Here is a 16,138-nt window from a genome sequence, read left to right on the forward strand (position 1 = left end):
GAAGATGAGTGCAATAGAGAATTAGAATTTAATGTAAACTGAGATTCTGAAACTAAATGGGTTCCAGCAATAGTTCTAATGAGGGAAAATCATGCACATGTGTGGCACCTTTCATAAAGATGAAAGGAGTTTTTTATGCTGCAAGCACCGGGACTATGAGAAACTTTACCTTTCTGGTAAAGCTAAGGTTTAGGGTACATGAAGATGCTGCTTATGTCCTGCCCTCTCTATGCAGAGCAGTTTCCCTTCCTGAACTATTGCACCTCTGGAATTAGCTATGTAGTTCCCAGACCTAACTGTTCTTGGGAATTTCAATCTGCTTTGTGTGGAAGAAGTTGGAGGCAGCTTACAAGTTCATGGTTAGTATAATGTTTAATGTATTCTAGAGGCCAAACATTTTTGCCTTGAGGCATATGAGGAGTGGTGGGATTCAGCCAGTTCACACCACATCAGCAGAACTGGTAGCTAATTTTTTGTTGCCCAGGCCCAGAATGGACTTCTGGAAGTGGCATCCACAGAGAGAACTGGTTGTTCACATATATGAATCCCACCAGTGCATATGAATAGTCTTGGGGATATTAACATCTGTTAATGGATGTTGGGGATAGTCTTGGGGATATTAACATCCGTCTCTTGTTATGCTCAGCATAACTCATTATTTGGCACCACAAAACTCAGTGGGAGGATGTCTTCATTTGCCCCACTTCTCTGGGAGTTTCTAAAGCTAAAGGTGAGCAGTTCCATCAAGGCCCTAATCACCTGCTAGAATAGAGAGGGTTGAATAACATTGCACTTTAATAGCCATTCCCATCTTATTGACCTGGGGAGATCCTTAATTTTCTGGGGAACTTTATGGGATGAGGTAAACCACAGGTCTGCAACCCGCGGCCCCGGAGCCGCATGCGGCTCTTTCAGCCGTCTCCTGCGGCTCCCAGTCCTCTGCCATGTGCAGTCCCCCCAAAAAAAACAGTGGGACTAAAAAAGTTCAACCAATCAATTCAAATATGCAGGGTAGGTGCATATCTCGCCTTGGCTCCACTCTTCAGTCAAACCCTGTTCTGCACATGCGCGCATGTACGCGCATGCGCACACATTTTTTGCGGCTCCCAGTTTTTCCTTTTGTGAGGGAACCGGTTCCGAGTGGCTCTTTCACTGTTTCAGGTTGCTGACCCCTGAGGTAAACCAAGAGATGCCTGAAGTGATACTGGTTTAAAATAAGACAGACTCTGATCAAGCATGTATAATAACCCAGACTTACGCTAAGGGGATAACTGGGATAAAATCTTAATATTTATTTTCATTATATCCACAGATTGTCATCCAATGGTCTTTTTAAGGCAACCCATACCCATATAGAAGTGTAAGTGTAAGAATATTCTCTTCTATCAAGAGAAGATGATTGAGGTGTCACCTTGTGAAGTTATGTGGTATGAGTTTGGCCCAGTCAGATCTGAAGAAGTGGAAAAGAATCTCTACAGTATCAGGTAAGGCATTTTTTGCCTTGACCTTCCTGGTTGATGAAAAAGTCTAGGAGCTGGATCAGAGTGGTGATGGGTTGAGGGAAGTATTACCACATTCTCCTCAAGAAGTCATCACTCAGTCCAGAGATATTAGCACTTATTGAACTTTTGAGGGAAGGTTGTGGAAAAAAATGATTGAGCTGCAAGTATATAAGGTCCTAGAGAAATTGGATTATACAATATGAATTGAGGATCAGGTTCAGTTATCTCCTTAGTTTTCTTCTGACTCAGCCACCTCAGTCACACAGTCATTGTTCATATTGTAATACCTGTGGTGAGATTATCAAAATCCATAAATTTAAAATCTAGGCATAGGACTCAGTGAAGTTTGCCCTTGATCCTAAGGGCACTGAGATAACTGGCAAACATCTTTTAATATTATCTCATTTTACCAATCTTATCAATTTATTATTTTTTTTAAAAAAACATAGTAAACAAAGTACTAATCCATTTCACTTTTCCTGATCTGAATTTATACTCCCTCCCATGATGCTCTAAGGTCTGTTGTTCTCAACAGATTCTAAAAAATGTCAAATGATGCTTAAAAGTATAGGCACCAGAGCACTGAATATTTATGAGTAAAAGTTTCTGCAGCCCTCACCAAATTATGAATTTGAAGGACAGTCATAATACAAAAATGAAGAGTGAAGGGGGAAAACAACAAACAAGAGGTGCTTATAAAAAATATGCATTACAGATTTTTTTTACTGATCTATAGAATGACATTAGCAAAAAGATTCTGTTAGGGGAACACAGTATGTGTCTGGGAATTACTAGACAATAGATTGCATTTTAGTCTTATTTTTTAAAATCAGGGTCTGTCTGTCTGTCTATCTATCAATCTATCAATCTATCATCTTATTTATATCTTTATATTTTTCTGTTGACTAAATTTAGTCCTTGATCGAGTGATTTCACTTACCAATTAAGATGAATTTGATCAATCGATTATGCAACATGCTAACTCCTAATGACTATCTAGATAGACTTCTCCCAAATAATCTATCCCCAACCTGGCCTTTCGGCTCTCACAATCAGTCCATTTGCTAATCAAGATAATTCATCCTGTTGCTGGTCATCATCTTCTCTTTACTTCCATCTTTCCTAGAATTATAGAGTTTTTAAGAGAGCTGCATCCTCTCATAATATCTTTAAAATACAACAGTTTGAACCTGGCAATTTATGCTAGGAATGAAAACCATGGATTAATTTGTTCTACAATCCATTTGTTTGTTTTCTAGTTCCAATACTGATTTTTTTTAAAAAGAAAACCCATCAATATTCTTTCTACTCTGTTTCTTCAAAACTCAACTTTCACTTCCAAAGAGGATCGTAGGTCACTGCATATTCAGATCTTTATAGGTGTAGATACTTCATACATCTGCATATCTTTTTCATACACTTTATTGCTGCAACACCCAATGCTACCCTGTGGTTTATTTCTTGACCACTATTTCCTTTACTCTTGATAGTTGATCCTAAAAGGCAAAGGCTATCCATTGCCTCAATATCTTCATGTTAATTCAAAGGATGGACTTGGCATTAGTTTGGTTTTTATATTTAATCATAGACACATCATTTTTTTGTACTCCTTGACTTTCATTATTAGAGCTCGCAGATCATTTACATTTTCCGCTCTCAGTAGTGTGATTGGCATAGTGCAACTTATTGATATTTCTTCCTCTAATTTTAAAGCCACAATCACCTTCTTCCAATCTAGCTTCCTCTCATTCTTTTGTTGGGTCCATTTTGTTTTGCAATGTTTAATCTAGACTGGGGCTTCCTGTAGCATGTATAGGTTTTACCTCTCATGTTCCGGGATTTTCATTTTCTCAGAGTTTCCACCTCTCCCTTGAAGATTGCAGCAAAGGTCTCTGCTGTGTGCACTCAGCCATGCTTAACAGGCAGTGTCCTGGCCAAAGGGAAAAGTTTCTGGCCGCTGCATGACCTTTTGTCTTTTTCTGGAACTTGGTGCAAGACCATCCCAGCTGCTGGTAGGCTAGAAAGTGAGTGCCAAAAGAGCTCCATCCTTCTCTTGTTGCCTCTGAAGGGGAAAAACCCAAACCCCTCATCCTTTAAGAGAGTGGAATCTACATTTTCTATTTTCAAATAAGTTATTGCAGCTCTGCAAGGGGGGGGGAATATAAAGTTCTGCTCAATAACTAGGGCAAGGCAAAAGCTTATGTAGTCATCATGTTTGCATGAGCAAGAGCAGCACCCTTAGCAACTAAATCCCTCCTTCCTAGTTTTCCTATTTTATATGATTAGCCTTAATTCCATTTATTCAGCAAGCTTTTGGTCTATTTCTAGCAATTGTTTCACTTTTTCTCAAAAAGCTGCATAAGCTGTTCTTGCAAATTATGCTTTTAAGCATCAGGCAACATTTTTTACATCAGCAGAAGACATTTTATTAGACCAAACTATTTCTTTGGTTAGTTTTCTCTGTCGCTTCCCTTGCTATTGCTGCTGACACTGTTCAATGGAGATAATGATGGTCTGCAAGCCAGGGCCTTCAAAGACACAAAACTGGAATAGCAAGCAGCCAGTGGGGCTCTGCAAAAGGATCAATATCCACCAGCCAGGGCCTGCAATGCTAGCTCTCCTACCATAGTTTGCCAAGCACATATCACCTAATCTGTGTTGTCTTCAGTAAGGAACACATGAGACAGCTGGCTCAAGTAACAACCTTTAATAATGGCATGGAACCGGGCACTGACAGACTGCCTGCGCCGATATTTATACTCCAGCTGGCACGCTGGTGACCAATCGGAAACTTGCCGGTTTCCCGCGGTTGTTGAGGTCCAATCCGCGGTGGCTGGCTATGACAGCCAGAGCTGTTACATTTTGCCGCGCCTGCACTGTCTCTGCGGCTTGACAGCTGAGAGCTGTCAAGCCGTTGCAGCTGCGCATAAGCCTTCGGCAGCTTTTGACAGCTGTCAAAAGCTGCCGTGTGTTCCGGCCGGTTTTACCTCATAACCCTTTTTGTAATGTACATAACCATAACACAACAAATACATAGCATAATCCAAATCTGTTTTGGTGCCTTGGTGATCCAAAACATGTCCTTGGGTCAACCAAGTTAAAAGAGCAAGGCACAGTCCTATAATTGAAGCTGCTGTAGTCCAGTTTCTGACAAGGTGATTTGTTTGGCATCTATTCTTCACCATGGCACTCCCTTGCTACCTTGTCCCTTTCCTCTTTAACTCACCCACTTCCACTATTATGTTTATAATTTTTCTGAGTTATCCTTGTCAAGAGACTGAGTTTCATACATGGATATGTGATGGTCACTGAAAGGGAATTGGTGGATGTTTGTGTCCATTCAGATATGCAGCTTACAGAGAACATTGCCTTGTAGCATACCAGTTCAAGATTGGAAGTGACTCCTAAGTTCAGGGATGTTTTGGAAAATTTTCTTTGTTTTTCCATACCTGTTGCTATCTTCATTGTTTTAAACATATGCCATTGTAATACTGTTTCTTTTAACAACTCTCAAAATTCTTTGTTAAGTTTCTTCCTGAAATCTTCATTTTTTCTTGGTTTTGGCTTTTGTTCTCCTCTGTTTGTTCTGACATCCAGTTTGCTTTCTTCTATTTCTTGGAATTTGGCAGTTGCTTTTCACAGTTGTCCTTAACAATTTATTTGTTTCATTCCAAAGTTGTTCAGGTTCTGTGTGAACAAGTTACAGGACTTCAAAGAACTTGAAGCATATGCTAAAGATCATATTGTAGAAACTGGTTGGCTTTGCTCTTCTGCACTAGCTTGACTTGGAAACTCGCACATGAGCTGTTAATAATCTGTTAAACTTTCAGCACCTGCCCACATCATTGCTGATACAGCTGAGCTCCTCTACTTCCTACTACCAATAAGACCATGAATTTGATTTCTGCATGTTTTGATGATATCAATGTATGTAGGCATCATTTTTGTTGTCTGAAGAATATGGGACTGGTAGACACTGGTATGACAAATCATTCTTCTATTTTATTTCTGTTTCCTAGGCCATACAGTTCAATTTTCTTTTCTTCCCATATCTAGTTTCAGTATTTCAATTGTCTAGCATGAAGCACTTCTTGTTTGCAGTTTTTTTGGTAATTTTAGATTGACTTTAACTATAAAAATCCTTAACCACTTTTTCACTTGCATCAGTGGTTGGAACATAAACTTGGATAATTTTAAACTTGGAAGTTTAATTGGTATATTTGATATGACTGTATTGTACTCAAATTTTATATTTACTGACTATGAAAATAACACTTTTCCGTCTTTGTTTTCCATGCCCAGCATGATCTTCCATTTGATTTTAATTTGCTTAAGATGCCAATGTACAGTCATTTCATTTAATCTTTTTCTGTACTTAGTCTTCCCATGTTCACGCTTCTTACGTTCTGTGTTCTCAGTATACTTCTGTCTTTGCAGATCTGGTTTTTTATGTCTTGCATGGCAGCATCAGCAACTAGACATCCTGGAGCTTTAATCTAGCCACTTCATGAACACCATTAGTACTGCAAAACATCCTCCACTCTTCCTCATTAGCATGTTCAATGCCTTCTGACCTCGATCATGTTTCCTTGTCTATCCATAGGAGTAGTTTATCATTGTCTTTTCTCTGCATTATGAATTGGTGCCTCTGCCATTATCATGAAAGTGATTTCTGCCTGAAGCATCTTCCTATATTGCTCTGCTTTAACTGGGCAGTTGAGATATCTTGACTCATATATTTATGATGTATCTTCTTGGTGTTGTTTGTTCATCCCTTCCAGGAATGCAACTGAGAAGTTTGAAACAACTTACCTGGTTCCATCCTACCAGCATTCATCTTTTTTTTTCAAAACTCAGTACCATATTATAGGAACATAGTCAAACTAGAGTCTTGGACTTTAAGAGAGCTAATTTCAATGGCTAATTTCAAGCTAGACTTCAGAAGTATGTGGATCGAGAACTACCAGAAGTACAGGCAGGATTTCGAAGAGGCAGAGGAACTAGAGATCAAATTGCCAACATACGCTGGATCATGGAGAAAGCTAGGGAGTTCCAGAAAAACATCTACTTCTGCTTCATTGACTATGCTAAAGCCTTTGATTGTGTGGATCATAACAAACTGTGGCAAGTTCTTAAAGAGATGGGAGTACCAGACCATCTTATTTGTCTCTTGAGAAACCTATATGCGGGTCAAGAAGCAACAGTGAGAACTGGACACGGAACCTCTGATTGGTTCAAAATTGGGAAAGGAGTCCGGCAAGGCTGTATACTGTCGCCCTGCCTATTTAACTTATATGCAGAGCACATCATGAGAAAGGCAGGGCTAGATGAATCAAAAGTTGGAATTAAGATTGCCGGAAGAAATATCAACAACCTAAGATACGCAGATGATACCACTCTAATGGCAGAAAGTGAAGAAGAACTAAAGAGCCTCTTGTTGCGGGTGAAGAAGGAGAGTGCAAAACTTGGGTTGAAACTTAACATTAAGAAAACCAAGATCATGGCATCTGGCCCTCTCAATTCCTGGCAAATAGATGGGGAAGAAATGGAGGTAGTGACAGATTTTATTTTCCTGGGCTCCAAGATCACTGCAGATGGGGACTGTAGCCAAGAAATTAAAAGACGCTTGCTCCTGGGGAGGAAAGCCATGGCAAATCTAGACAGCACACTAAAAAGCAGAAACATCACCCTGTCAACAAAAGTGCGTATAGTCAAGGCTATGGTCTTCCCAGTTGCAATGTATGGCAGTGAAAGTTGGACCATAAGAAAGGCTGAGCGCCAAAGAATTGAGGCCTTTGAACTCTGGTGCTGGAGAAGACTCCTGCGAGTCCCTTGGACTGCAAGGCGATCAAACCGGTCAGTCCTAGAGGAGATCAACCCTGACTGCTCTTTAGAAGGCCAGATCCTGAAGCTAAAACTCAAATACTTTGGCCACCTAATGAGAAGGAAGGACTCACTGGAGAAGAGCCTAATGCTGGGAAAGATCGAGGGTAATAGAAGAAGGGGACGACAGAGAATGAGGTGGCTGGATGGAGTCACTGAAGCAGTAGGCGTGAACTTAAATGGACTCCAGAAGATGGTGGAGGACAGGAGGGCCTGGAGGAATGTTGTCCATGGGGTCGCGATGGGTCGGACACGACTTCGCAGCTAACAACAACAACAACAACAATTTCAATAAATTTAGAGAGAGCTTGGGAAGGATTCCATGGATGAGAATCCTCAAGGGGAAAACAAGAAGCTTGGGAAATTTTGAAAAGTGGGATTATAAAAGCCCAGTCTGACACAATACCAATGAAGAAGAAAAATAATAGCTCTCAAAAGAAACCAGCATGGCTGCATAAATCTGATAAGTTGAAAGACAAAAAGGACAAGTATAATAAGTGGAAAGAGGGGAACATAACTAAGGCAGAATATCAGCAAATAGCCTGAGCCTGCAAAGATGAAGTGAGGAAAGCTAAGGCTCAAAATAAACTAAGGCTTGTGACAAAAGTAAAAAAAAATAACAAAAAAGTCTTCTTTCAACATGTAAACAACAAGAAAAAAGTTAAGGAAATGATTGGTCCATTAGTGGGAGAAAATGGCAAGAAGGTGACAAGCAACAGGGAGAAAGCAGAACTGTTTAACTTTTCTTACATCCGTCTTTACACGAAGGGGGGGGAACAGTCCAACCTATCAAAAACAGTACCATAAAAAACAGATTAGAAACACAAGTTAATATAGGCAAGAAAATTGTAAGTAAGCATCTGTCCAACATAGATGAGTTCAAATCACCAGGACCACATGGATTATGCCCCAAGGTTCTGAAGTAACTGGCAGATGTGACCTCAGAACCATTGAATTATATCTTTCAAAGATCCTGGAGCACTGGGGAACTACCAGAGGACTGAAAAAGAGCTAATATAGTTCCCATCTTCAAAAAAGGAAAAAAAAAATGGATCCAGGAAACTACAGACCTATCAGCCTGACCTCAATACCTGGGAAGATTCTGGAAAAGATAATCAAGCAACAAATCGGCAAACACCTAGAGGCAAACAAAGTCATTACCAAAAGCCAACGTGGGTTTGTCAAAAACAGATCATGCCAGACAAATCTTATTATATTCTTTGACCAGGTGACAAAATTAGTGGACCAGAGGAATGCTGTAGATATAGCTTAATTGGACTTCAGTAAGGCATTTGATAAAGTAGACCACAAGCTACTACTTGATAAGATTAAAAAAAATGTGGGTTAGATAGCATCACCACCAGATGGATTCATAGCTGGCTGACTGGCCATACTCAGCATGTGGTCCTCAGTGGAACTGCATCTACATGGAGGGAAGTGTGTAATGGGGTGCCCCAAGGCTCTTTTCTGGGCCCAGTGCTCTTCAACATCTACATCAGTGATTTGGATGAGGAGATAGATGGGGAACTCATCAAATTTGCAGACGACATCAATCTGGCAGGAATAGACAACACTCCAGAAGATAGGGTTAAGATACAGAAGGATCTTGACAGATTTGAACACTGGGCACTATCTAACAAAATGAAATTCAATGGTGAACAAAGTAAGGTTTTATATTTAGGCAAGAAAAACCAAATGCACAGGTATAGAATAGGTGGTACCTTGCTCAATAGTAGTAACTGTGAGAGGGATCTTGGAGTCTTAGTGGACAATCACTTAAATGTGAGCCAGCTGTGTGTTGCAGCTGCCAAAAAATCCAACACAGTTCTAGGCTGCATTAACAGAGGGATAAGATCACATGAACTATTAATACCACTTTACAATGCCTTGGTAAGGCCACACTTAGAATACTGCATCCAGTTTTGTTCACCATGATGTAAAAAAGATGTTGAGACTCTAGAAAGAGTACAGAGAAGAACAGCAAAGATGATTGGGGGACTGGAGGCTAAAACATATAGGGAACGGTTGCTGGAATTGGGTATGTGTAGTTTAACGAAGAGAAGGGTGAGGGGTGACATGATAGCAGTGTTCCAATATCTCAGGGGCTGCCACAAAGAAGAGGGAGTCAAGCTATTCTCCAAAGTGCCCAAAGCAGGACAAGAAGCAACGGATGGAAACTAGTCAAGTAGAGAAGCAACCTAGAACTAAGGAGAAACTTCCTGACAGAACAATTAATCAGTGGAACAACCTGCCTCCAGAAGCTGTGAATGCTCCAACACTGGAAGTTTTTAAGAAAGACTGGACAGCCATTTGTCTGAAATGGTATAGGGTTTCCTGCCTGAGCAGGGGGTTGGACTAGATGACCTCCAATGTCCCTTCCAACTTTATTATTATTATTATTATTATTATTATTATTATTATTATTATTATTATTATTATTATTATTATTATTATTATTATTATTATTATTATTATTCCTTGGAGCATACTCAGCTGTGAAACCAACCTGTCATAAGGAAAACAATTTATCTCTCCCTTTAAGTTTTGTTAGCCATGGCCTTCCTAAGAAGGCTAATCACAATATACACTATAATGAAGACATATTAAGGAATGCACATCCTATAGACTCCTGTTTGTACTCACTGTAGATATAATGCCTTGAAGGAAGAGTCCCTAGGCTCTTGAACCTAAAGCTTATGCTGTTCCCTGGAGCAACATTGACAATTGATCAAAAGGCACTTTGGATGGCTCATGGCAGGATTCAAATTGTGCTAAAGAAGCTTCTTTATTTTATTCTTGCAACCAACTAGGCTTGTAATTCTGTGATGTTTATATGAGAAATCTCCATTCATTCTGTTTAGTAAAATTATGAGATCCAGCACCAAGAATGTATATACGCTGACATGCTTTCCCTTAGATAAAATTTGTGGCATTCTCTGTTCCTTTCTCAATTTTTAAAATGTAGCAAAGCACATCTGTTGTACTTTCATGGATAATTTCCTGCAGTCATGTTTTACGTGTGTGTATACATCATAACACTTTGCAGTTATGTATATATTTAGTTTTCTCTTGCTCTATCTCATTTTATTTGAGATAGTTTCTTCATTCCTTTCTTTGCTGTCTAAGTTTATCACAATACCATTTAAGAGACTAACATAACAACTCTATGGAAATTCTCAGTCATCTTTGTCACCTCTGGGACAACTCCATCAATGTTTACTTAGAAGTAAATCCCACTGATTTCAGTGAGACCCAGTCAGCCAGGATAAATATTTTTTGAACACAGTGGGATTTGCTTTCAAGTAAACTTGCATATGATGGCATTATTTCTATTTGGTATTTGTGCATTAGCAGAAAAGCAGCCATGTCATTTCAAAGCATACAATGGAGCAAAATCAAAGCCTTATATTGTATTTCTTTCTGAAAGGCTGGATTGTTTGGCCAATATGACCAGAACTATTTAAATCCTATTATTTTCAATTTGTTCACATACTTTTTCTGCAAATGGCTCAATCCCAAAGAATCACAACTGGATAGCAGTGATATTGTAGAGAGAGTGAATGAGGAAACACAAAATCAGAACTTTTTTTTCACCAATGTCATCATCATCATTATCCTAAGAAAGAAATAGCCTGTACCTTCAAAATGCTGGAGAAAACCAAGGAGACTGCATTCAGTAAAATGGCTTTATGGTGTGTAAGATCTTGAAGGCTGTTGTTTCAGTTATATTTATGTTTAAATTGTTTAGTGGCTTTTTAAAAGTTTTGTTTTTTCATTGTTCTGTTTCATTGATGCTACCTAGTTTCAAGTTCATGAAGTAGACTGTTGTATACATTTAATAACAAACAAATCTGCCTGCCAAAGATACACTTCTGGAGACTACCTGGTGGGTGTCCACATCCACAACAAGTGAAATGTGTGGAAGGCATTCTTTGCAGGAATTCTCCATCTGTGGAAAGTCCTCTCACCAAATATAACAACCACATCCTCATTCCTAGTATCTCTATGCATCTGAGGCTCATGAAAGCTTGTATTTTTTTTAACAAAATGCCATAGAAAAGGTGCTACCATATTCTTGATTTTTGGCTCTCTTAAACTTGAGTCAAGAGTGAAAGAATTGCCCAAACTGAGATGAATCCAGCTACTTGGATATCAGGAAACTATTGTGCTTATGTTTATGTTGAGTTTAGGTGGTACTACTATCATTATTAATATATAGCCTTGATATATATTGATTTGTCGTTAAAATTTTATTTACAACAATAAAACAAATATTCTATCATCATTTATTGCAGGTATTCCTAAACTGTGCTGTAAACCATTTAGAGTTCTTGTGATTGAAGTGGCAGAGAAGAATTTGTATCAATGAAGGAGAATTTGTATAATGAATAAATACAAATTGTAATACAACAGAAGAGAGAAAATAATGAGCCCATGAAGAGTAATCATTAATTGCATTTAGAATACTTAAATTTAATGTAATGGAAATTAAACTTCTGTCTTTATCCCATTCATTTCTGGAAGGTGTCTTACTGCTCAAAGACTGGGGAAAGTCCCCAAATTTTGGGTATTCCTCTCTTATAATCAGAAAGGAAAAATATCCAGCACTAAAGCAGGTTGGAGACTATAGAAAGGCCTTCTCCTCTACAGTAAGCATAAAAATGGAAGTTCACAATAACTGATCACCTCTTAGAGTATTACTTCTGGAGATCAAAGTTATGTCTAACAAATTAATTCAAACTTGGTGACTTTAAACAGCAATGCTGGCTGGAGAAGTCTTGGAGTTGAAATCCACACTGTCTTAAGGGTGCCAAGTTTGTAAAACTATGATGAACTGAGAAGCACATTTCTTCCTCCTTCCAAACAATCAGAAATACATACAGTGCAGAACAGTTAGCAATTTAACTCCTCCACCATGTAGCACAAAACTGTAATTACAACCTCAAAAATTATATTATAAAGAGCCATTGTGTACATTAGCTATGTTATATTTGGCAATAATTATAATGCTATATTATATTCTGAGGAAGATTGTAATGCAGTTGATTTCTCTTATGACAGAAGTGGAAAAACAGCTTTATTTCTCTTGATTTAGTTTCTTTTTCCTCTTTGTGGTTTGAGCTTGAGTGCTTAGAGTTTGTGGTCACTAACATAATAAGATAACTATAGTTATATTTCAACAATGCTTTTAACATTTATTATGCATATTAGAAAACCATTTTTATACTAGTAAAATTATGTCTTCTCTATATTTGATGTTGTAATATGGTGTGCTGTTTCTGGAAGCTACAGAGCCAACATATCTGAAGGACACCAGACTGCAGAAAGCAACTTCTAATTAGCTCCATATCTGACCATAACCAAGGGCATGAATTATATTCCTGAAGGTCTCAACTATCAAGCAATAATGGCTTATGGTAAATGCTGATCTCTAGGTTCAGTCTGTTGTAGCAGGGAAACTCTTTCTTTTTTAAGCAATAATTTTAATTCAGTTTATTAATTGACTTAATAACAATGATTTTAATAATTTTATTAAATATTATTGTCAGAGGTAAAAACTAATACAAACTATAAAAGATAGACAAATAAAAGAGAAGAAAAGGTGTAGAAAAAGAAAGAAATAGAATATAGTATATATATAGGTAAAGGTAAAGGTAAAGGTTCCCCCGCACATGCGTGCTAGTCGTTTCCGACTCTAGGGGCCGGTGCTCATCTCCGTTTCAAAGCCGAAGAGCCAGCGCTTGTCCGAGGACATCTCTGTGGTCATGTGGCTGGCATGACTAGATGCCAAAGGCACACGGAACGCTGTTACCTTCCCACCGGAGTGGTCCCTATATTTCTACTTGCATTTTTACGTGCTTTTGAACTGCTAGGTTGGCAGAAGCTGGGACGAGTAACAGGCGCTCACTCTGTTACGCGGCACTCGGGATTCGACCCGCCAAACTGCCGACCTTCTGATCGACAAGCTCAGCGTCCTAACCCACTGAGCCACCGCGTCCCTTCAGTATATATATATATATATATATATATATATATATATATATATATATATATATATATATATATATATATATATATATATATATATATATATATAAAGAAGAGACTTCCTACCTTCATCACAAGTATAAACAATTTTAGTTAACACTTTCTTAAAATGCAACAATTATCTTTTCTTCCCATAACCCATGTTTTACCTATAAAGAAACTATAAAGCATAATCATTTCAGTCCTAGTATCAGTAAAAGTCCTTCAAGAGTTACCAGATAACAACATAACCTTGATAAAATAAACCAGCTTTATATTCCTTCTTTTGATTTCTAATAATCTTAATCTTTAGTTCATCAGAACTTGATTTCTTTTTATTTTTTATTTGCTCCTTCTCACAAGATTCTTCAAAACTCTTCAACAAGCCTCTTTTTAAATCCAATATACGAAAATTGTCCAGTCATTCTCTTGATTTCTTATTTGTATATACCTTTTAATTATTAAAACTTCAGCTGAATTCTTTTGTATGTCCAGTGTAACATCTGTGCTATGTAATTCTTGCAGACTGTCATTTGTAAATCCACTTTATACTCAGTTTCAATTTTGTCAGCTAAGATTTGATCCTCTTTTATAACATCTTTTAGATACAGTCTCTTCATACAGGCAGATAACACTATTAAAATTAACTTCTGAATCCTCTGTTCCAAAATATCTTTAATATGTCCATTGTTAGAATATTTTGCTTTATTTTTTCAACCATAGGTCAATTTTATATGTTTTTCTCTTTTAATTGTAATTCTTTAGTTTTTTCTAATAGTTCCAATTTTTTAAATTTTATCTGTCTCCATCCTAGCATTCGAGAGAATGATTTGTCCAAGGTCACCCAGCTGGCTTTGTGTCAAGGGCAGGAACTCACAGTCCCTAGGCTTTAGTCATGTGTCTTAACCACTATACCAAACTGCATGTATACATTCATTAATATAGAGATACTTCAAAAATTGTGAAAGAACATACCTCCAAGACTTGGATCACTTATTGCAGGGGTGTCAAACTACCGACTTATGGACCAGATGCATCATGCCGAAACCGTGCCCATCCCAGCTCTGGCAAGGGGGAAAAAGTCGCAACACATTGTGGCACGTCACGTGATGTTGCGAGTTTGACACCCCTGACTTATTGTTTCAATAGGAACTGTAGCATGGGAGTTCAATGTAATATGTTCCATGCCAGGAAGTCCCTGGAAGGCTAGGGAACAGGAAAACAGATAACCTGGATACTAAGAAACCCCTTACCCTTGAATTGTTCAAAGGTCATTATATGACTACCAATTCAGTTTTATGCATCATGTTTTGAAACTATTGTTTGGAAAAAATGGTGGAATGATGTAGCAATTGATTTTCTTTAAAACCCTTTCTCTTACATACACAGGGAAAGATGGGAAGTTCAAGAAAAGGAAAAAGAAATCATTTTGTTTTAGTTATAAAAGTGGCTGCTGGGTTTCAAACCAGCAACCTTCCATCTACAAGGCAAAAAAAAATAATAGCCATTATGCTATAATAGCACTTATGAAAAGATAGCCTTTAAAGTATTACAGTCTATAATAAGCATTGACTATATTGAGGGTTATTCCAGCCTCTGCAAAATAGTTAGTGAACTGCTGGAGTGAGCCTGCAACTAACTGAAGCATATACCTGAAACAGACAGGAGCACTTGAGGCAACAACATTGAAAAGTGTACTTTGAAAGTGGAGCAAAAAAACACACCCTGAAGTCACTTTGCTAATGTGTGGTGGGATTGATAGAAAGTGATGTCTGTTTCTGCCTTCCAGAAATGGCTGGCTGTACATTTTAGCAACCCAGCAAGTGGGCAGTCCAGATAAGCATGAAAAAAATTAAGCTAATTCTAGATGCATTTGTGTTTTATGTTAGCCAGGGAATCCTGAAGACTGATCACAAACTAACAACAACAAGGATGCCTAAAACCAATTTTCCAAATCCCTATCATTTATCAGAAGTACAGAATCAACTCAATCCATGTATATGAATTGTATATTCATATAAGAGTGTATGAATAAATATACTTTTTCTTCCCCATTAGGTTCCCAGGGAGATGTAGCATGTGAACTACATAAAAATATCTGGAGTAAAAAAGGACTTGAAAATATTATTGGCATCTATGTAAGGCAAGAATATATACACAATGCATTTTATGCTCAGATGTTAATTTTATTTTTTGAAATAAATAGATTCAATCAGATTTTCATTTTTTCCCCTCACCAGAGTAGCAGACTAGAATTTTTCTTAGGATCATCAAAAATCATGTCCCATTTAGATGAGTTGAACCTATTATTTTGATGTGTGCAATTGGTTTGTTTCTATGGAACCAGTGTAGAATGAAAAATGCCAAAACTGGTTATGCTCTTTCTCCCTGTTTTCCTTTAATACTTCACAACTCTTATTGACCTGAAGGAAATATAAATGCCTCTTCAACCTTATATATGGCTCAACCTAAATGACTCCAGTATGATTTGTTGTTTGGGGATCACAATAAAGCAAAACCATTTGCCAGACTCTGTGATCTCACTGCAGTTAAATATAACCTCATTAATTTACATACATTAATAGCTCCTGGGACCATCATGCCTTTAAGCTTCACTTGTCATATTTTTTTTAGTGTATGAGATTTCTCAGCCAACCATTATTAGGTTCAAAATATATGAGGGGTTTTTTTATTTACAGGTAATTAATTTTCAATAACAGTCTATG

General features: G+C 37.8%; 1 long non-coding RNA gene across 2 annotated transcripts; it reads left to right on the plus strand.

The window, feature by feature from the left end:
• The first annotated feature begins 782 nt into the window (after nt 1-782).
• LOC308667976 lies at nt 783-15,833 on the plus strand. Of its 2 annotated transcripts, XR_014026434.1 has the most exons (5): nt 783-862; nt 1,178-1,484; nt 10,907-11,077; nt 11,681-12,802; nt 15,471-15,833. It is a non-coding gene; the product is annotated as an uncharacterized lncRNA (long non-coding RNA). The 2 variants fall into 2 exon arrangements; XR_014026435.1 differs by lacking the exons at nt 783-862; nt 1,178-1,484 and having other exon boundaries at nt 10,134-11,077; nt 15,471-15,828.
• Nucleotides 15,834-16,138: the final 305 nt, after the last annotated feature.

This window comes from Vipera berus, assembly GCF_964194415.1.
Source record: "Vipera berus genome assembly, chromosome: 1".
Taxonomy (NCBI): Eukaryota; Metazoa; Chordata; class Lepidosauria; order Squamata; family Viperidae; genus Vipera; species Vipera berus.